Here is a 22240-nt window from a genome sequence, read left to right on the forward strand (position 1 = left end):
TTATTAGTTACTAATTGTATTAGAGGTTGATTTTTTTGTGACTCATATCCGTGACTAATAATTAGTCCTTAATACTTGGACCACTTATCTGAGACCGAATTTTAGTCACAAATATGTTTGTCTAAAAATAAATTTTGGGGGGAAACTTATTGGTTACTGAAATTTAGTCCTAAATAACTGCCCTCATTAATAAAAATGGCGCCATTTTATTGGTCACTAATATTCAGTCACTAATATACTGACACATTGGGACTAAATTATGAGGGACTAATCTATCAGTCTCGGATACATAGTATCTGGGACTAATTTATTAGTTACTAATTGTATTAGAGGTTGATTTTTTTGTGACTAATGTACGTGACTAATAATCAGTCCTTAATACTTGGACCATTTATCTGAGACTGAATTTTAGTAACAAATATGTTTGTCTAAAAATAAATTTTTGGGGGAAACTTATTGGTTACTGAAATTCAGTCCTGAATAAATGCCCCTATTAATAAAAATGGCGCCATTTTATTGGTCACTAATTTTCAGTCACTAATATATTGACACCTAGGGACTAAATTATGAAGGACTGATCTATGAGTCTCGGATGCATGGTATCCAGACTAATTTCTCAGTTACTTACTGATTGTATTAGGGACTAATTTTTTTGGATGATCTTTGTGACAGATAATCAGTCCCCTAATATTTTGACCACTTGTTTGAAACCAAATTTTAGTTACAAACATGTTTGCCAAAAAAATGGATGGAAACTTATTGCTTATTGAAATTCAGTCCCAAATTAGTGCCCAATTAATAAAAAAAGGCACCATTTTATTGGTCACTAATATCCAGTCACTAAATATTGACATCTTATTGGTAACTGAATTTTAATCTCAATTATGTTTCCTTAAAAATGGCACAAATGTGTTGGAGACTAATGTTCTATCTCTAATAGAAATGGAACATATTGGGGACCGAACATTAGTTCTTTATACTTTCAAGACAAACAGAATTAGGGACTGATATTGAGTTTCAAATGCCTCTTTAGCGTCTAATTATGTTACGCATATTCTACCATTTGTTAGGGAAGGTTCTAAGACTGCAAAATTAGTCTTAAAGTTATTTTCAAAACCTTATTAAGAATTGACTAGAGGAGAACTTGTGTGTTGCGGCAAGTCGACAACGTAATGGGGAAATTTGACTACTATGCATCTACGACGTTTGCTCATTCTTTGTCTCAATTTGTTTCATTCGTAACACCATATATGACATGTAAAATGAAATGATACATTGATACACAATCCAGTTAGATCCAAATATGGACATATGGTATAAGTTTTGGACCGGGTTTAATACTTAAAAAGTTAAAAAAGGAGTCTTTTTCTTCGGTGAACATATCTATATCTATACTACTATATTGCCATAGGTACAAATCTTAAAGCACCATATACAAATAAAGCAAGCTATTATAGAGGGGGGAAACTTGGACATTATCCAAAGTTATTGTCCAAAGTTTTAAGACAGTTAAGGGCATAAGGGCATAATTGGTAATTTGGACCTACTGCCTCACCATTTAAGTGTCTTGACTCTTGATGATTGAAACCTTTCATCAACCCACAATCAATTTAGAACGTGAGAAAAGAGTAATTGAAACCCTTTTCAAATGACCCTCAACTCAGCGATTGAATGGGTTTCGATGCAATTGAAGCCCTGCAAATGAAGCGTCTCGCCTTCATATCCACACACCATTACATACACACACCCATTATCGCATCGGTCCAATTGCAGATGTAACATCGGCGAGGGAAGTAGGGTTAAAAGTTAAAACCCTGGCAGCGATGACAGTTTCAGAGGTACTTCTTCTCTTGGTATAATGTTCTTGAATCATGTTTCTGTTATTTATTTTGAAACGAATTTAATTTGATTCTTAGGGATTTATGGATCAAATTAGGGCTGTTAGTTACAGTAAAACATGGAGGAAAAGCAATATAAACCCCTGAGTTTGTATCAACTTCTGTGCTCTTAATTTTAAATCGAAATTGTGTGCTCCATTGATGTGTATTTATGTAATGGATCTAATAATGTTTGTTGAATTAGGGTTTATTAACATTTGTTATAGAAAGTTTGTTATGGATGGTGATTTAACGATGTTCCAGTTGTCTGGTATAGAGCAAGTAGTGGTTGGCAAAAAAAAAAAAAAAAAAAAGAAAAAAAACTGAAATCATTCCTGTTCTTCATAAAATGTCTAAGGTTTGCATCATAGTTTTATTTTTAACACAATGATACAATAAGATATCATAGAACCATCTGAAGATGGTGCTATGTTAGCAAAAAAAATCTAAATTTATTAGTGGTTAGTTTCCAAAATGTGACAACAGAAACTATGTCATTAAACAGTCTGGAAGGTTTTAAGCATTTTGAATACACTTTAAGCAACGCTCTACCTGTTTCATTATTTATACTAGGGATGGGATTGGTACAGTACCCGTACCTATACCCGTACCAGTACCGAAAATACCGGTACCGAATTTGAACAAAACTAGGTACCAAATATATAGGTACGGTACGGGTATTTTCGGTACAGTACCCGCTTGGTACCATTTTGTTTTTATTTACTTTTTGAGCACTTGTACGAGTACTAAATAGGTAAAATTGACATGAGTACCAATATAGAACGAGTACCAAATAGGTAAAATTGGTACGAGTACCAATACGATACGGGTACCATATAGGTAAAATCAATACGAGTACACTATAAATACCATAATATGAAATAAAACATAATGCAAAAAAACTTTTAAAGGTATACATAGAATTCGGTACCAGTACCCTTTTTTACCCGTACCTGTACCCGTACCAATACCGAAAGTACCGAATACCAAAATCAATAAAACTGGGTACCAATACATGTACCAAATACCTAAAATCGGTACGGGTACAGGTACGGGTACGGTACGGGTACGAGTACGGGTATTTGGGAAAAAAAGCCCATCCCTAATCTATACTACCTTATTAAAGAAACTGGGTTTTCTACCCTTATGGTAATTTTACATTGGTGTACATATTTTGAAGCAACATGTACAAGAGAATCAAGCTATTTTAGAGGGGCTAAACTTGTGTATTGTCCAAAATTTTAAGACACTTTAGGGGCATTTTAGGGATTTCAACACCTTTATAACCTATAATTAATACCTTGTGTGTGAGAGAGAGTAATTAAGAAACGCGCATCCCTTACGGAGTGATTTTTAATGTCAATTATGTGAGATTGAAACCAATTTATGATTGTTACATATAGCTTCATCATATTCATACGAGGGCAGCGAAGTATGGTGGCCACGGATTCAAGGGGCTTGGGTTTCACGTAACGTTTTTGTTCCTTTTGGCCAAGTTCTTCGCCATCAGGCTCATCACAGGTTAGTTCATCCACTGTCTTGACGTCTTAATTTTTTTCTGGCATTTGTTGATGTTGTATGAGAGTTTAGTTTTTCACCGAGTTTTCCAAATGATCGCAATACAGAGGTTAAATATCTTTTGTGTTGTTTTTATGTAAGATAACTGTATAAGAATGTATAGAATACTTATCTGGCATCAAGCACACTAGAAATTTACTCTATGATGACATGAAACTAATAAGACCTGTCGTTAAGTGAGATTGAAAGATCATATTCAGAAACCAAAGTTATATTTCTCTAGAGTTAACTCTTTGATTATTTTCAGTTATTAGAGTTGCAGCCCAGTCAGAATCATCTTGGTGGTGCCCATCTTAGTGGTCACAAATGATAGGGAACATAAGAGAAAGGCCACCTGAAGAGGGAATATTTGCAGATACAGGTCCGATTGATATCACGGCAACCACACTAGCCGGTCTTGGTACCTCACCCCTAAAAATTCACCCACAATTGACTATTGGTTATCGTAGACCGAAGTCCATCTGTGAAATGGGAAGATGTTTAGATACTATCATATTATTCATGTTCTGATTGTTAATTACTTTACTGCCGGTTACTTTTTATTTTGCAGAAACACTTTTGCTGATTGCTGATTGTGATTGCAGCTAGCCTTGAAAAAGCTAAACAAGCTATTTGCTGGAAATGTTACAGGTATTGTATTTTCTTTTTGGCAATTAGGATACAGTATGCGCCAAATGCGAAAACAGGATGCGCCGCGATTGCTGCTTCGTGATTATAAAACAAATGAGGTTTTAACAAGAGCCTCAAGGTTATAACCTTTATAAACATTCTTCTCTTAATCATGTTTAATTTTTATTTGTTGATTGTAAAAACAAACTATTTGGTTATATTTTTCCAGTAACTGTATTATGATGAATATAGAGAGACAAGCAGGTTATCAAAAATACCAGATGAAGTCTGTGGTGAAATAGATCACTACTTTGTAGATGCATCCTTCGTACCTTGTTTATGTTTTATAAATATTACTTAGCTATAGTCCTGACCCATTTGATATTTTGGATTATTTTTCATGCAGCCAAGATGGAGTGATTTGGATGTCAACTAGCATGCTAACTTTTTAAAGCATACTGGGTGGATCCTAGAGGTAAAGCATCTTCACCATACAACTACATGAATACAATCACCAGTTACATTATCTCGACAATCTTACATGTTTGTTATCACACAATCACACATATAACATAGTAAGAGCTGCACGATTTAAAGAAACAATTAGAGGCCCAATTCGACAAGTTTTGATGAAAGTTATGGGTTAAACCACCAACTTTGGTATAGGAAAACTACAAACCAAAACGGCAGGTTGAGTGGGTTGGCTAGACTGGCCTGTTTTAGCAATTTAGCAGTTTGGCGGTTCTAACTGATCTTTTTGAGATTGATAGTTTTTACTTTGTATTACAGATTTTATAGTGAAAAGATGTTCACGAATATAAATACATATAAATAACTGCATGTTCCAAAAAAGTGAAAGTTAAAACAGGTGGTTTGGTTTATACAGTCGGTTCCAAGGTTCAAGCGGGTCAAACTAGATGAATTGCTATGTTAGTTGGGTCGGTTTCAATAGTTTATGAGCATCTCTAGCAACATCTATGTTTTGTGCCCATCTAATTTTAGTATTTGTGTTTAACATCACAGAGTGCTTCACAAGTTGTGGAGAAGTATGGGCTTGCTAGCATTACTCAGAATGTAGGAAGGATAGTGTGCTGAAATCACTGGACTCAGTATTAGGCGGCGGTGACAATGGTGGGATAGATGATTCTGGCCCTGTTGATTGCCAACATGTTCTCTTATTTCAGGGTGGCACAAAAGGTACTCCTGGTGGCGAGATTATTAAGGGAATGAGCCAGCGGCGACCTAAATATGAGAAACAAGATGAAGATAGGAGTGTTGATAACTTCTCTGCAGGAAATGTTTAATTGCATTTTTGATGGTATTGCCGTTTTGCCTCATTTGTATGTGTAAAGAATCAATCATCATAATAACTATGCTCTTAGAAATAACTTGCAATGTTTGGCCTCGTCACTCACATGCATGTTTGGTCATTTATAAATTTCTAATTATAATTACATATAATAGTAATTATATAAACAAATAACCAAATAATGTAAACTAAATGAGCCAAGTCTGACTCGAGCTTGGGCTTAAAAAATTACTTAAAACCCGAATTCCAGCTTTACAATAAGCTCGAGCTTAAACTCTCAAATGATAAAGTAGATGAGATCATGCTTCCTTTTTTTATTCCCATTACACGCTTTTTTCTTATAAAAGTGTTATTTTTATATTAACTTTTTAGATGATCTAGATTTAACATTACATAAAAGTGAATACCCCACCTTAAATTCTAAGGTCCTGAGATTCTAATGGTAATTACTTATTAGTTACCTTGTCCACAACATTTTTGACAACTTTAAACTGTTCAACATGCGCCGCAAGATTAAAAAGATCCTCAAAATTTCAAGAGTAATCATAAATCAACAAAATTAAAAAGAAAAGTTGCTGATGATTGCGGCCCATGTCTGGGCAGGACCAGGTGAGCCGACCACTGCCGAGGTGGGCACATTTCTTGGGTTTATGAATAGAGGTTGTGATGTATGATGTTGGTGACTTTATACACACCACAAACCCCAACAACTACGGGACGACAAAACAGACGCATCCGTGGCAACGTGCGGACATTCCCACTAGTGTATTATTGAATAGTTTAAAAAAACATATGCATTATACGTTTAACAGAATACATAATATGTCCAAATCAACTCTAACAAAATATAAAACAAGTTCAAAGTTCAATAAATTACAAAATAAGATCATTAACATCCAAATCAACCTACTACAGCATATTCTCAGCCTTCATAAGTCCAAGTAGCACAAGCCTCTAAGATAAGATTCTTCCAATTCAGCCTTATTAAAAATTTATATCAAGTTATTTTAAATTTTAATATATACGGGCCAAATTTAACAAAACGTTATTAAATACTACCTGTAATTCCTTTCTTGATACTTCTACTTTTACCTGCAAACATAATATCCATAGTAAATGCTTAGATAATGTGAGACAAATCTACTTTTAGATGTATCTTAGTAAGAATAAGACTAGTATTTGTCAAGTTTAAATAACCGAAACTCTTACAAAATTTACATACCGAACATTACCAATCATCATCTTCTGACTCATCAATTTCAATTTCATTATTGGGTATATCAGTGTCTGAATCATTCAGATTTGTCTTTGAACCAAAATCGTCCATGCTATGATCAGAATCATCTATCTTGTCATTGACAAAATCATCTATAGTGCCATCAGAACGTTGAACATCAACGTTTTCAACAATTTTTTCTTCAACATCTTTACGGTGAAGGTTGACATCTTCTAACAAATCTTCTGCATTTTTTTCTTCTGGAATACCCCATAAGTGTCTGTGGGTAATTCTTTCAATGATTTTCCATTGTGAGTTTGGTTTAAGGGGATCCTTTATATAAAACACTTGTTTAGCCTGGTTTGCAAAGATGAAAGGATCCTCCTTGTAAGCATGTCGGGACGTGTCTATACTTATGAAATGAGGTTCAAATATCACGTTCTTTCTTCGACGATCAGTGTCAAACCATGTGCATTTGAATAATATAATGCGATAACCTCTTATAAATGACAATTCAATGACTTCGTCAAGAAATCCATAATAGTCATCTTCGATATCATTATGAACGCCCGGTACCGTAACTCCACAATTTTGTGTTTGTCTACCGTCATCATTTGACTTAACTATAAATTTGACCCCATTCACGATATAACCCCTATGTGATGAAACTCGATTATCAGGAAGGCAAGACAATGCATATAACTCTTCATTAATTTGAGATGGATTTAGCGCATACATCTCTTGAATCTGATCTCAATTTTCAACATAGTAATCATGTTATCAGAGTGCAATGCAATATCACAAAGTAAATTAAGTAAAATAGAGTGTGAGTGTTACCCGTTTTGCAAACCAAATCGAGAATGTCATCTGTTGCATCTCATAAAAATCAAAATCTGATGATTCAGGATATTGCATTTGTAAAAACCGTAAGTGTTCTCTGCCACATGAAGATAAACTATAAATTTAGTGACATGGGAAACTTAATACCATTTCGGAATTAAACATAAAAAAAAAACTTATTTTCAATGAATATAAAAAAAACTTACTCTAAGTACGGTCGAACCTCTTGATAATTGTTGAAGATAAACCATATTGCTTTTTTCATAAGATTACTAGGAAGGATATGAACTTCTTTCTTCCCAATACCTCGGCCATTCAATCTAAAAACATCCAACGCACAACTTTGAGCATCATTAGAGGTTTTGCCATCATTTCTGTCACGTTTGTCCAACTTGGATTCAACACCTTGTAAATAGTGTGAACAAAATGTTATAGCTTCTTCAACAACATAAGCTTCTGCTATCGAGCCTTCAGGTTTAGCTAAGCTTTTAACATATTTTTTTAAATGGCCAATGTATCTTTCAATTGGATACATCCACCTCGATTGTACCGGTTCTCCCAAAATTGCCTCTTGAGGAAGATGCACACACAAATGCACCATAACTGTAAAAAATGATGGGGGGAATATACGTTCAAGCTTGCACAAAATCTTAACTACATCTTCTTGCAACACTTCCAACTCGTTCACGTGTAATGTGGCTTGAGTAAGTTTCTTGAAAAACTGGGACAACTCCACTAATGCATCACGAATTTCTTTTGTCATAAAGGGACGAATTGCAATAGGAATTAGACGTTGTATTAAGACGTGACAATCATGTGATTTTAGCCCATGTACCTTACCTTGCTCAACAATCACATTTTTAGCTAAATGTCCAGCATACCCAGCATACCCATCTGGAAAACGCACAGAGCTAAGTAAATTACAAAATTGTTTTCTCTCATCTCGAGTTACAACATACAAAGCATGTGGTTTAACCCAATGATCATTCTTTCTGACCAAGTGAAGCTCTTTACGTATGTTCATATCTTCCAAATCTAGTCGGGCTTTGTCAGTGTCTTTCGTCTTTCCTTCTATGTTTAAGAGGGTTCCCAACACATTCTCACACATTTTTTTCAACATGCATCACGTCAATGTTGTGACGAATCAATAACTTAGGCCAATATGGGAGTTCGAAGAAGATGCTTTTCTTTGACCAGTTTATATTATCATGTGGGTTCCGTTTTCTCTTTTTACCTACATGATCCGGATGTTTTCCATGTTGATGTATAGGGAGATGTTTCAACTGATGTAAGCAATCATCTCCATTGACAAGTTTAGGTGCAAGCCTAGTCTCTCTCTGTCCATTAAAATCTCGTGCTTTCCTCCAAGAGTGATTGGTCAGGAGAAATCGCCTGACCTACATATCCTATTCTATCTCGTAAACGTATACTGCTCGCATCTTCATTGCATATTGGACATGCCTTATATCTACTCGTGCTCCATCCAGACAAATAACCGTACGCAGGAAAATCATTAATTGTCCATAGAAGTGAGACACGCATGTTGAATTTCTGTTTTGATTCACAATCATATGTTTCAACACCCTTATCCCATAGAAGTTTCAACTCATCGATGAGTGGACGCAAAAATACATCAATATCGTTACCTGGTGAATCGCTTCCAGGAATCAACAATGTCAACATAAATGAAGCATCGACCATAGACTTCCAAGGAGGCATATTGTATGGTATGAGCACAACTGGCCACATACTATAGGAGAGACTTTTTGCACCAAACGGATTGAAACCATCACTTGCAAGCCATAGGCGAACATTTCTAGGATTCTTTGCAAAATCAGGAAACATCGTATCAAAGTGTTTCCATGCCTTTCCGTCTGCTGGATGCCTAAGAACCCCCCTCCTCTTTGGTTCTGTATCGATCATGCCACAACATTTCCTTAGCAGTGTGTCTTGAGGCATATAAGCGCTTAAGTCTACTTGTGATGGGAAAGTAACGTAAAATTTTTACCGGTTTTTTCTTCCCTTTATTATTTTCTTCATAACGACTAGTGCCACACACGGGGCAATTTTGTAATTCTGCATTTTCTTTCCAAAATAATGCACAGTCATGTTTACAAGCATGAATAGATTCGTATCCTAGTCCAAGAGTACGTAAATACTTTTTCTCCTCATAATGGTTCTTCGGTAAGTTTGCATCCTTGAAGGCCCGGCTAAATAAATTTAGAATCATATCCATTGACGCATTTGTCATTTTGCATGTTACCTTCACGTTCATCAACTCTAGTAAAAAGCCTAGTACAGAAAACTCATCACACCCCGGGTATAAAGGCTTCTCCATGTCAACAAATAACTTCTCCACCTTTGGGTTATTATGTAGACTGGCACCTTCCATGAAGTTTTCAGCTTCAGTTTCGCCGCCCGTAGGAAAAGCGTCATCAAGTAGCTCATTGACACCGTCATGTGATTCATTTTCACTTTCTTCATAGTCACTATCTGTTTGGTCTGTTTCATAACTCGGCAGATGTTCACCGTGATGAATCCATACATTGTATGATGGTTCAAAACCATTATAAATGATATGATCAGCAACAACTGTGGGAACATGTCTTCTTGCATTCACACACTTTTAACATGGGCAATGTATCCTACCTTCACTATCAACATATGTTTTACCCCTTTCTGCAAAAGCTATCGCTCCATTAATGAACACTGGATCTACCTTATTAGTGATTTTAGTCCAGCTCTTATCCAATGTCATTGCAAATTCCTGGTTAACAACAAACATTAATAAACTAATTATCAAAACAAAACATTATTCTTTGGTTTATGAGGTAACATAATTTTAGACGTAATAAAACTTAGCCGTAGGCAAATTACCAAATCCTGAGCAGAAGAATTTATGAAATTATCCTTGATTTGATTCCCCTGTCCAGATGGTGATGTAACTTTTGAAAATCCTGCATGTATAAAAGAAAGTTACCTATAATGACAGAAGCAATAAAATAATAATATACCTGGAAAAATATTGTTGGTTCGTAAGTCCTAACTTGTATCTTGATTTAGCTCTAATTTGAAGCTTAATTTGAGTACCTATTCATCACTGATCGATATCCCATTTATCTCGTTTGACAAGAGGGGCATTTTAGTCAAAATCATGTAATTTTATGTGCACTTCTATTTTTGTATTTCAGTATGGTTATGAAATATGAACAATGTTATGTCTTTCATGTAATCAAAAGCGTTATGTCTTAGATGTTACTTTTTCATGTTCTTTTTCTAGGAGGATACTGAGTTTTTTTAGATGTTACAAAAGCGTTATGTTTGACTTTAAAAGTCAACAATGAGTAATTAGTTCCAACGACTAATCAAGAGCATGATGTTGGTGTAACTGAATAAATTAGATATATAATTTTTAAATGATGTTGGTATAACTGAATAAATTAGATGTCGGGTCAGGGGTCGGAATGGTTTATGGGTCAGAATGGGCCGGTTAAAAAACAGTTATGCAAGTTTAAATGCCGGTCACGCGTACCAAGGCCGGAAAACACTCGTCATGCCTCGCGTAACCCAGCTTTGATACACTTAAGCCAGCGTTGGATGCGTAACTAGCGTGGGCTATGCACGTTTAAGCATCGGTTTTGTATGCTTAGTGCAGGTTATGAATACTTAAGTCGCCAACATGAATCAACGATAAAAAAACTCTATACTGGAATAAGCATATACTGATATACAGGACAAAACAGAGGGTTGCATTCGTTACCTCAATAGTTACGCACAGAATAAACAAGAAACGATAGTGGCGGTACGCAATGCGTGAAGGCGGCAGTGTTTGTCGCCTGAATAAATTAACAAAATATTATATCAACATTTTTGCAGAAATATTGTTCAAAAAGAGAAGCATACTGATTTTATTTTTGGTACCTGGGACTTGAACCGAATAAACAAATATAGACCTGGCAAACGGGTCGGGTCAGGTCATGAGTCAAAATGGGTCAATAATAAAGAAGGGTTGTTTTGGTTCGTGTCGAAACGGATCCGGGTTGGAACGGGTCCAGTTCAGAACAGGTTCGGGTCGGGTCGGGTCGGTCGGGTCTTTTTTTTTAGAATGGTCATCGGTTGAAAATAGATCAACTGCACTTGAAAATCACAAACTGAAACTGAACAAGTAAACTACTAAACTCGATTCGAATAGGTGGTCAAAACAAAAAGCAAGCTAAGTCCGATTCTTATTCGATTAACCAATAAACTTCTAAAAGAATTCATATAAATGACCACTTACAGTTATTGCTAAAATTTACAGTATCCGACAAAATAAGCTGATACTAGCTGGCATCAGTTGTTGGGATTAGATAAAAAATAGGCATGAAAATTGTAACTAGTAAATATACCAATTCAATGTAGACACGACTCTCTTCCAACTTTTTATTCAACTTTCCAGTAACAATCTCATTAATCGCAACTTCCGTATCATAAACCATAAACCATATGCCTCGCATGCCACACCACTGAAAATGAACCCGAAAGGATTGAATACCATGGAAAAAGGAGGAATTGGTCATTTAGTCAAACAAAGTAACAAACAAACCTGATCACTTAATTTAGTTTTTTTCATTATCTATTTGATGAAATATTGAATAATATGAACGTGATTGGTGCCTTGATCCTTGAGCAATACAAAATTATTTATTTAGTTAAAGTCGTAACAATCAAAGTTACTATGTTTCACTAAAACAGAGATTCCTCCTATCCAATTAACCTAGATGATCTAATGGAGACTCGTCAATGAAAAGCTACATCCTATAGGCAAGATACAATGAGAAACAATTAAAATTCACATAAGTCGAATGGACAAATATTAATCAGAGTCACATGATCGATCATACAACCGGAATTATTAAACTCAAACGAATTAACATGAAGTGATCGTACCTTGTAGCTGGTAACAGGGCAGAGCCGGCAAAGGAGGGGCAGTCTCGCGGAGGAGGCAACGAATCCGGCTACGCTGGAAGAGACTGAGGTTTAGATTATGATGAAGGAAGGCCACTGTATATTTTCCGACTTGGATTCTGGTATGTTTTAACGTTCTCTTTAAAACCCTATGTTAGTATTTAGAATTAAAAAATGAAAAAAGAACAGATTACTTAGATTCGATTTTAAGATGTTGTGATAACCCATATTTATTTAAATGTTTTAGTAACATGATATAATATAATAGTAAAGAATTGGTTAACTATATTGCTATCGGTTTAGTTATTACTGTTTTCAAATATTTTTAAACACCCAACGAGTAAATATACGATGTTTTCAAATATTTTTTAAAATACCCAATGAATACTATACAAGCCCGGTCATCCAAGAAAACCAATTGACGAAAGGGTACTTACGCCCTGCGAACAAATCCAACGTTGCTGACCACGCCCGCCCGCAATTCAAGGGGAAATCAACCGCCTACATGCCCACTATGGTAGGACCAGTGTTGTAAAAATCGCGACTAGGTGGCGATTAATCGCTAGTCGTCTAGTAACTGAGTAATTTCTCGTTAATCAGTCCATTAATCATTAGTCGGGCCTAGGTGGATCTAGTCGGGCCTAGGCGGATCTAGTCGGGCCTAGTCGGACTAGATCCTATTTAAACCCGTTGCGATCCGAAACCCATCCCGTGCGGAAACCCATGTTGGCCCGAAACCCGATCTGAACCAACCTCGTTCTAATCCAAACCTTGCGTCGTGTCGAAACCCGTCTCGGCGCGAAACTCAATTCGAACTAAACCCGTTTCATGTCCTAACTCGTCTCGTGCGGATACTTGCCCCGGCTCGAAACCCATTCCAATCTAAAACGTGTCCCGTTTCTTTAAGACACTAACCCACATTGACCCATTTCTTCAAAGCTGTCAACCCGCTTTGACCCGTATCATTACAGTGTAACCTAAGTTGTCAACGTTGTCATGGTGTTCAAGAAAGATGTTAGAATTACTCGAGTTGAAGTTTGTGACAAATTATATGATAATAACTCAATAAATGGTAAATTGGTTAAACTCGCGCTTCAAAAATAGAACTTAAATCGAGCCTATCTTGAGCTCGACCTATATCTTTTAAGTTGAACAAGGTCAAGGTCGATCATATTCAAGCTCGAGCTAGGCTCAGCTTGTTTACACCCCTAGTATTAATTGATTTTGCTTTGTTCATCGAATTGTTCAATAATGGTTAAGTATGGTATTAGTTGGTCAATGATAATCAAGTAAGGCCAATATCTGCCGATAATTGTTAATTGGGGGCAAATTAAATCAATCAGGGTAATTGTTAGTCAATGGCAACAAATGTTATTAAATTAAGATCAATACTGGTCAATTATAGTCAATGTTGGTCACTTAGGGTCCATAGTGGTCAAAGTGACTTGTCATTGAAGCTATAAGGTATCATATCCTAAAAATTACAAATTAACAAAAAAGAAGTAAAAGTCAATTAGAGTTCGTGGTAGTCAACTAGGGTTAATTATGGTTATTTAAATCTAATGATGGTCATTTAGAACCATTGGTTATTAATTAGGGTCGTTTATGGTCAGTTAGATCCATTCATGGTTATTTAGAGTCGTTAGTAGTCATTTACAGTCAATTAGGGTCAGTTAGAGTCATTAATGGCCAATTAGGGTAAACGATGGTGAAATAGAGTCGTTGATGAACATTTAGGGTAGTTTATAGTTATTTAAACTTATTAACAACCAAATAGTGTCAGTTATGGTAATTAGGGTCAAATTTTTATTAGTTAGAGCCATTGATAGTCAAGAAGAGTCATTGATGATTAGTTAGGATCACTAATGGTCGTTCAAGGTGATTAATGGTCAACTAGAGTTGGTGATGGCCGACTAGGGTGATTGATGGTTAATTGGTGCCAATTAGGGCCAATAAGAGCCATTATGATTTATTAATGCCCAATATAACTAATTAAGATATACATAATTTATTACAACTTATTAGGATATGATTTTATTAATGCCTGATATGACTAATTAAGACATACATAATCTATTACAACTTATTAGGATATATCTTGGTCAAGATATGTCAACTTTGTTAATCAACACGATCCAACAAAAGATGACTCGATATAACTCAAACGACATATCTTTGTCAACTAAATTCAATATTCGTGAACAAATGTCAAAGCTAGTCTATCAAAGTCATTATAATGAGTGTCGATAACCACTTGGTTTTATTTTTAGGTTGCTATGCTTAGTGTCATTACCATGCCAATATCGTAATTAACCGAATCAACAGCGCCCAAATCCCAACGTAGTGCGCAGGAATTAAGGTAGTGGAACTAAATTATCAACAACTAAATTATATTGCTAAAACCTAGAGGTGCAAACGAGTGGAGCCCGAGCTCGAGTAGGCTCAGGATTGAGCTTGTTTAGCTTATGAAAGCTTGAGCGGCTCATAAGTAGTTTTTCAAGCTCGACTATGCTAAGGCTCAAGCTCGTTAAGCTTATGAATGCTCAAGCGGCTCGTAGGTAGTTTTTCAAGTTTGAGCTCTTCTCGATTATTATTTATTAATTAAATTATATAAATTATAGTTATTAACTAATTAATTTGTATATAATTCAGTTATTTTTTCATAATTTTGTAAATAGTAATTACGATTATGTAAATATTTATTTAATATATTAATAAATAGTATATAAACTGTGGGCTTGTTTAGGTTTGCAAACCGACTCGAGCTCGTTTTTAGCCTTTTTTAGACGAGCTCGGCTCGTTTGCACTCCTAGTATTTCTAACCTAAGTTAAAGTACTAGAATAAATTATTAGATATCAACTATTAAATAATATATATGAAATAAGTATATGTTACACTTAAATTTAAATGAAAACCTCATCTTTCTAGCACCGACTTCGCACACAACCACCACAATATAGGGCTGTCCGAAAATCTCGCAACTCGGAGCTCGCTCGAAGCTCGCTTGGATTTAGCTCGGAAAAAGGTAGCTCAATGTGGCTCAGTTTGAAAGTGAGCCGAGCCAGCTCGGTTTGGCTTGCTTGGTAGCTCAGCTCGGCTTAGTTCAGATTATTTTCTTTATAATATATTTATATTTATATTTATATACATTATAATATATTACAAAAAACTTGTTATTATTTATATGTATTTAGGCTTGTAATTTGATATCCATGACATATTTGAATCTTAATTAACTTGCTGATGAACTAATATTGGATTTCATTGAAATTTAAAACTTATTTTTCGTTGTTGAACATGATTTTGGCTTGTAATGTATTAGGATAAACTTTTTTTGAATATGTTTTTTTGAAGTATTGAATAATATTTTAGGCTACTGAACTTTGAGCTATATATATATATATATATATATATATATTTTTTTAAATCGAGCCAAACCGAGCCGAGCCAGCTCGGTTTAAAACCAAGCCGAGCCCGAGCTTAGATTTTCAGCTCGGTTTCAAATCCAAGCCGAACCGAGCCAGCTCGGTTTATAATCGAGCCGAGCCCGAGCTTACCCTAGCTCGGCTCGACTCGGCTCATCAAAAGCCCTACACCACATATCCATCGTCCATTTCCTCAAAAACCGTCCATTTCATTTAGGCATGGCTTTTTGCTAAATAATTTCAATTTAAGGAAAGTAATTTAATATCTAATATATTAATTTCGTTACATTTATTAGTCATTAGAGAATAGAGAATTGGGAGGGGAACTAAAAATTTTTGTAAAAACTTAATAAATCTGCAACTCCCCGCCCAAACTGATCCATGGAAATCGGAAGTTCTGCATACACGTTCGTTCTACATACACGTTCGATGATTCAAGATCCCATTATCCCTCAACTACTCCTTCACGAACACTCTACTACCACGCCCATCTGTTTTCGTGTGAGATTCGGTGGATTCACTCATTCAATCAGCCTGTATTTGTAGATTAAGGTATTAATTGAACTACTTTTCAAGCAATTAAGCAGTACTACACACACTTGTCTGAGATTTTATAAGCCCTAGTTCAGTTTTGGATTAATTTACTGGTTCCTAATTTGTGTCTTCATTTAGCTCTAATTTGAATACCTATTCGTATATTGATGGATATATTCCTTTAGAAGTTGACTAATTGTTTGCCCCTTGTGATGATTTTTAGTATTAACATGATTGTTGTTGGTGCACGAATGTCTAAAGCCTGCGTCTTAGTCTTAGTCAAGCTTGTACAGGGTCTAGGGGTCAAATGTGTTAAGAATGTATAGTGTAGGGGTTGGAAATGTAATTTTATGTGTTAATGTCCCGATTCTGCTCCTAATGACATTATGTCATTTGGAGCGAAATCACAAAGTGGTGATTCCGCCCGAAATGACACAATGTCATTTGGAGCGGAATCAGACCCCTATATATAGTGTTTGTATTTTCTAAATTTAAAACTGAATGTCGACCGTGTAGCTGAACTGCTGCCAAATTTTTCTGAGGAATATAAATGAGAAAACGTGTTTAAAGTAATCTGCATTCTGTTTCTACTCCATTCTACTTTGATTCAAGCTGTTTGTGTATTTCCGCTGCATAAACAGTGGTGTTTAGCTCTGATTGACTCAATTGATCGTCAATAACGATCCTACAATTGGTATCAGAGCCAGTTATGAGCTAGAATACCAGAATCAAAGCTTTTTTACTACATTTTTTGAGTTTCTGGACATTGCCACAGACAAAATGGACTGAACTTTGGACATATTGTGTAAAATTGACAATTAACAAACCCTTGAGTGTTTCAGATTAAAATACGGCTTAAAAGTGGTTAAAAATGGCTCGAGACCTGATTCCGCTCGAATGTGCATTTGGTTGATTCCGCTCATAATTCTGAGCGAAATCGGGTTTTCATTACAAAAGTTTTAATTCCGCTCCAAACTTTAGAAGCGAAATCAGGTGTATTGTGATTTTGCTCGAGGAACATTTTTGATTTCGCTCCAAAATTGTTACTTTCTGATTTCGCTCGAGAGAATCTTCTGATTTCGCTCGAGATAACATTCTAATTTCGCTCCAAAAGTCACTTTCTGATTTCGCTCCAAAGAGTAACTTTTGATTTCGCTCGAAAATTAAAACTGTGATTTCGCTCTAAAATTCAGTCTAAGTGTAAAAACATGGTTTGAGGGTTTAAGTCCGTTACGTTCGTGATATCGTGTTGGGAATTCAGTCTGTGTAGAATGTTTTTCAGTAAAAATAATCTCTTTTTCAAAAAGTTAAAAATTTTCAGAATTTGTCACCTAAAATGGAAAATCAGGATTTTTACAATCTTTTTGCGGGTAGCGGCATGACGGCAACACAAAGTCCGGCAAGCATTGTTCAAAATGTCAACATGGAGAACGAGCTAGGAACAATGCAGAAACCGCCAAAGCTTATGAACTTAGACGAGTATGCCGGATGGTCGGGTCATTTCAAGAATTGGGTACAAGCCAACCATTTTGAGTGTTGGATGAAAATTGAGAAAAAATATGTTCCACCTGTTGATGGATTGGGCTTACAGAAAGGCATTGGAAGTTTGACTGAGACTGAATAGAATGATTTTAAGGCGGAGAAGAAGAAGGTCAGTATTCTCCAACAGGCTATAAAAGAAGATATTCTTGTGCTGTTACAACATGATGACGACTCACAATCAATGTGACAAGCATTAAAGTTGAAGTTCCAAGGGAGCGTTTCTATGATCAAAAGCAAGAAAGCCCTAATCAAGAAAGAGTTCGACATCTTTACTGGGATGAAGGGTGAAACGACGAAGCAGTTGATTGAACGTTATTGCCATCTTGTGGTGGAGATGAAAAGATGGGAGATTACAAAGACAGACGAGGAATGGATCGACAAGTTGTCCGACGCATTACCTTATGATGAATGGGGCACATACTTAATGATGTTGAAAAACAACTCGGATTTTGTGAATTTGAATCTCAGTGCATTCACTGAAAAGATAGAAGCTCATGAATTGGAATTGTTAAAGATCAGGAAGATGAATTCAGCAAGTGTACAACAAGATGTATCTTTGTACTATAAAGGCGGCACACCTGTTACAACAAATTAGAGTCCAAAAATACAAACGGGTTTCAGTGCAGATACAAATTCAAGTGTTTCTACAAATACTCCACAATCAAACAAGTCTTCACCGTTTGCGAATTATGAGCCAAACTTCAAAGCTCCAGAGCAGCAATCACCTCAAAGCTCTACAGGTTCCAACAATCAGGCTTACGTTTCTGGGGTGCAATGCAACATCGCGGTGAATATTAAGAACGGAAATGAAATTACTGAAACAGCCGCGAAACAACACATTGCTTTACTGGCTTCCGTTTTAGAGGCATATGAAGGCTTAGTGGCGCGCAGGATCGGTAATCCGGATATGACAAAAGAGGATGACGACCAGATCGACCCCGAGGAGCTTGAATTGATTGATATAAAATGGTGCATGGCAAGTTTGGTTAGAAGGCACAACGCTTTATGGAGATCACAGGCAGAAACAGTCTCTCAGGTCCTGATCAGAAGCTAGGGTTCGACAAATCAAAGGTTACCTGCTTCAAGTGTAAGGAACGTGGCCATTTCAAGAGAGAATGCCCTAACCGTGAAGTGAACAACCATCAGAACCCGTTCACAAACGATTATTACAGGCAGGCGATCTATCATCGGCCTAACCAACAACCTGCTGTTCAGAGGCCGCAAATCGAAAACAAACCGGAGAAGGCTCTTATCGTGAATCAAGATGATGAAAAAGTAGCCGAAGGTTTTACCTGGGATAAATACATTCCGGGAAGTGATGGGCAGGCCATGATGGCAGAAATAGTTGAGGTACCATAGATGGTGACTGAGCCAGAAATGGTTGTTGAAGATGTTCCTGTTGAGAATGTGGTTGATATTGAAGAAATCGTTACAGAAGTTTACTATTACCAGTCAGAACAGGAGGTATTGGCAAGTTCTATGAAATCGATAATGCCTCCTAAAGTGTTTGAATCTTTTGCAGGTTATTTTGAAGAACCGACGACTGGATCGTGTCCAAGATACAAAGAAAAGAAAGAAGTTGTCGAGGAAATGATAGACGTGACAAAAGAGTTGACTGGAGAGACATTGAAAGACATCGCTGACAAAGCTCTAATGGGAAAGCTAAAAGAGGTAGACACAGAACTCGAGAAGTCAAAGTCTGTCAGTACCGTGTCAGTCAAACAGGAGTCTGATCAGAAATCTGGAGTTCAGGAGGTTAAAGTGTCTGAGTCTGAGTTGAAAAATGTCGGTAAACAAGATGTGACAATTGTTTGTGATGAACAGGTTGTTGAGAAAGTCGTTTCAATCCCTGAAACACCATGCCAGAAGTGTTTACAACCGTGCATGGAGTGTCTTGAGAAAGACACTAAGTATCAGGAATTGAAACATCATGTAGATATGCTAAAATTTGACCTTGGACAAGTTAAAGAGGCTTATGATACTCTTTCCAGGTCAATTAAAATGATTCAAAAAGAGAGTGTTGAAAACGACAAAGCAACAAAATTGGTTAAAGCAACACTGTTTGATAAACAAGTTGAGGTTAATTTTCATCTAGACACGATCGCTTCACTAAAGAAAGAGCTTGAATTAGCTAAAATTGAAAATGATCGAATTGATAAAAAATTGATGAGTTATGTGGCTTCATCTTATGTTCTTGAACATATTGTCCCACAGCAGCTACATGCTGCACCAGTCTTTAAGAGCGTTCCACCCCCAATGTGGAATCATTATACGCAGAAATATCCAGATGGGGTGGAAGCTGCTTTGAATCTCAAGTTGAGATCGATTGAGGATGAGTTGCCTGAGAACATTGATGTTACATTCTCTGCATCTGACACCGACAATGAATCACAGGTCATCAAAACCGTTGTCGATCAGGTGTTAGATGAGGAGAGTGATAACTCTAAAAAGTCTCAATCTGAGAAAGTTGTTAGTGAGTCTGAAGATGAGGGTAATTTCTTGGATCGTTTTATACTGAAATCGGACAAAAGTGCGAATGATGATCCGATTATGGTGGTATACACTATGATTGAAACAGACAAACTTTACTCCGATTTCGAGTATCCTCTTCAGAACGCGAAGATTGAGAATGTTGAGAAAGTTTTCAAGTTGGTTGAAATTAACATTGATGAGGTTAACAACAAAGAATTCTTTTCAAAACCGAAAAAAACTTTTGTTACATCACGTCCTACCAGTTCGGGAAAGAAAGAGTGGGAAGGTAAGGGTAATAACAAGAAGAACAATTTTAAAAACAAAGGGATCGGTTTTGAGAAGAAGACGGCTAAGCAGGTGGTTAAACCAAAAGAGAAAATGAATGATATCTTTGTCGCTGGGCCGAGTGTAGATGATGAAAAGGACTACATTTTTAGTCAAAAGGCCGTGGACGATTTCAATGCAGCGAAAAAGTTGAAAGAAGAGACACTCAAATCAACTTTTGTCGAATATGACAAAAGTGTCTGTTATCGCTTTAATGAAATCGGGCATATGGCAAAACAATGCAAGAAAGTGTTTGAAAAACCTGTTCAAAAACCAACTGTTCAAAAACCCATTGTCGTAAAACCAGTTGTTCAAAAACCTCGACCAAAATCACCCGTTGATACAAAAGGTAAAAAACCAATGGTTTCTCCGATTCGCATCCTAAAAAGAGGTGAATCTTTGAAGTCCGAGGATAAGCCAAAATCGACCTTCGCGGTTGGCGAATCTTCCAAGTCTCGCAAGACTTCAAAAATTTATCCTAAAACAAAAATTTTTGAGAACCAATCATGGGTTGCGAAGTCGAAACCATCAGTTGAGGTCAAAAAGATGGAAAATGTTTTAAAAAATGAAACAAAGGTTTTAAAAGATGATGTTGTCGAGTGTGAATCTGAATTAGATAAATTTCTTGCTGAGTTCCCCCCGATTAACAACAAAGTAAAATTAGTTGTGAAAGATGATGTTCCAAATGTCACATTTAACTTTCCTAAAAATGATGAGAAGTGTAATGTAGTATTTGGTACTGTTTCTGAAGTCAAAAAGTCATGGGCATCATTGTTTGAATAAGTTGATTTAATGTTTGCAGGGGCTGCCCAGCTCTATCCTTTCGAAGTGGATCATGGACAGTGGTGCATCGAGACATATGACAGGGACACTAGCTCTTCTTTACGACGTCAAATCAATAAATGGAAGTTATGTGGGCTTCGCCGGAAATCAAGGCGGGAGAATTGTTGGACGGGGAATGTTGTCGAATGGTGTCATCTCATTCGAGAAAGTGAACTATATCATAGAAGGGGAAAACAATTTACTTAGTATTTTGCAAATATGTGATAAATCTTTCAGTGTACATTTCACAAAGAACGAGTGTGTGGTTTTAAAACCGGGGTTTAAAATCCCTGATGAGATGGTGTTGTTGCGCGCTCCGCGGGAGAACGACCTGTATATTCTTGATATGAGCGTTGCAACACCAACAACTCATCAAAAACAATGTTTTGTGTCAAAATCAAAAGCAAAAGAAAAAGAAACAATTATGTGGCATCGTAAGATGGGCCACATTCATGTTCGTAAAATGATTTTTTTAGTACACAATGATTTGGTAGAAGGTGTAAATCTAAAGAATTTTCACTTGAATGATGATTGTGTAGCATGTAAAAAGGGGAAGCAGACTCGGAAGTCACACCCACCGAAGATACTTAATTCGATCAGGTTACCTCTTGAGAGATTACACATGGATCTCTTCGGGCCTATCAATGTAAAGAGCATCAGCGGAGATTTGTACTGCTTGGTGGTGACTGATGACTTTACAAGATTTTCGTGGGTCGTGTGCATAGAAAGAAAAGATCAAACTTT

At 36.3% G+C, this 22240-nt stretch overlaps 2 long non-coding RNA genes across 6 annotated transcripts; one reads left to right on the plus strand and one right to left on the minus strand.

Annotated features, from left to right (window-relative positions):
• The first annotated feature begins 1579 nt into the window (after positions 1-1579).
• Positions 1580-5474, plus strand: LOC110940233. Of its 4 annotated transcripts, XR_002592915.2 has the most exons (6): positions 1580-1838; positions 3281-3398; positions 3703-4203; positions 4294-4377; positions 4471-4539; positions 5088-5474. It is a non-coding gene; the product is annotated as an uncharacterized LOC110940233 (long non-coding RNA). The 4 variants fall into 4 exon arrangements; XR_002592917.2 differs by lacking the exon at positions 4294-4377 and having other exon boundaries at positions 1580-1853; positions 3703-4085; XR_002592916.2 differs by lacking the exon at positions 4294-4377.
• Positions 5475-7657: 2183 nt separating this feature from the next.
• On the minus strand, positions 7658-12493 carry LOC118490169. Of its 2 annotated transcripts, none has more exons than XR_004888448.1 (4): positions 12359-12493; positions 11190-11265; positions 10307-10386; positions 7658-10196 (listed from the first exon to the last, which is right to left on the minus strand). It is a non-coding gene; the product is annotated as an uncharacterized LOC118490169 (long non-coding RNA). The 2 variants fall into 2 exon arrangements; XR_004888449.1 differs by having other exon boundaries at positions 11190-11934.
• Positions 12494-22240: the final 9747 nt, after the last annotated feature.

This window comes from Helianthus annuus, chromosome 3, assembly GCF_002127325.2.
Source record: "Helianthus annuus cultivar XRQ/B chromosome 3, HanXRQr2.0-SUNRISE, whole genome shotgun sequence".
NCBI classification, from domain to species: Eukaryota; Viridiplantae; Streptophyta; class Magnoliopsida; order Asterales; family Asteraceae; genus Helianthus; species Helianthus annuus.